This window comes from Martes martes (genome assembly GCF_963455335.1).
Source record: "Martes martes genome assembly, chromosome: 1".
In the NCBI taxonomy this organism is placed as follows: domain Eukaryota; kingdom Metazoa; phylum Chordata; class Mammalia; order Carnivora; family Mustelidae; genus Martes; species Martes martes.
The window spans coordinates 92,783,399-92,784,795 of record NC_137888.1 but is presented as its reverse complement, the minus strand read 5'-3'; positions in this window follow the sequence as shown (position 1 = coordinate 92,784,795).

Below are 1,397 nucleotides of genomic sequence, written 5' to 3'. Positions count from 1 at the left end.
TCCCTGCTTAGCAGGAAGCCTGCTTCTCTCTCTCCCACTCCCCCTGCTTATATTCCCTCTATTGCTGTCTCTCTCTCTGTCAAATAAATAATAAAATCTTTAAAAACAAAAAAACAAAAAAAACCCTATTAGTTCCTGTCCCAAGGACAAGATCTAAATTTTATTAACAAAATCTAAAATTCCAGGAGTGGGGTGGGGATGGGGTAACTGGGTGTTGGACATTAAGGAGAGCACAGGTTGTAATGAACAACCGGTGTTGTATAAGACTGGTGAATCACTGAACTCTAACTACAAAACTAATAATATACTATATGTTAATTAATTGAATTTAAATTTTTTAAAATGCCCCCCAAAATCTAAAATTCCATTGGCAGTTTAAGTATTTAAAACCCTCTATTATCCGAGGAGGGACAATAGATTGACCCTTATGACTCTTTAGCCTCAAATCACACCAGACCCACTCCTTACCTCCATCCCCACATCTTTTGCTCCAGGAAGATCAGAATTCACTGTTGGAGCCACCCTAGACTGTTCCCAGCCTTTATTTTTGGAGACTTCTGAGCTTGTTTTTTTCTGCCTGGGCCACTCTTCCCTCTCTCTTTTTAGCTAACTCCCCAGGCTAAAAACCCAGGCTCCAAGTCTGTTCTAGGGGCAGGCACAGTCCATTGGAGCCTTCCCTGACTTCCTGGGTCCCTTCTCCCTGGCAGCCCTTACCCAGTGTGTTCTCTGACATACAAGTTAAGCCTCCATCAAAGACAGGAGCTGTGTCTCACTCCTCATCGAATCTCCCAGCCAGAGCCGCATCTGACCTAGAGTAGGCTCTGTTTATGGATTGAGTAAAAGTTTTACTGCCAATGTGTTTTCCATGGGGGAGCAGAGCAGGGCTGGAGTGGAAAAAGGGAAGATGCCAGGAGAAAAAGCAGCAGTATGTAGAGAGAGGAGTCTGGGCTCACTGAAGGCAAACTCTTCCTGGGCAACAGTTCCGCAAAGGGTCAGACAGTTGAGAGGTATGGTAAATCCTCTTTTACCGTCGTCCCTTAGAAGGTAACTCTAATTGACAGCTGAAATTTAAATGTATTGACACATCTGATGCATTTGCCCAAGTGGTTTTTAATGACCCATATCTCACGTAATAAAATAGGGCAAAGTTAAAAACCAAGTTTGCTTTAGATTTGTATCTGCCACCATCTGTTGGTTCCCGGATCCTGGGTTACGTCATTCTTATTTTTACATTAAACATTACCAGTAATAAAAACAAAGGAAAGAGGAAATAAAAACTCATGCAGGGAAATTCTGATTTCACAGAGGCTTGACAGAGTCTTTTTCTTCTCAGTAATCCTAGAAACAGAAAACAACAGGAAGATAGCTTACTGAGACAGGCCCCCTTCAACTTGACC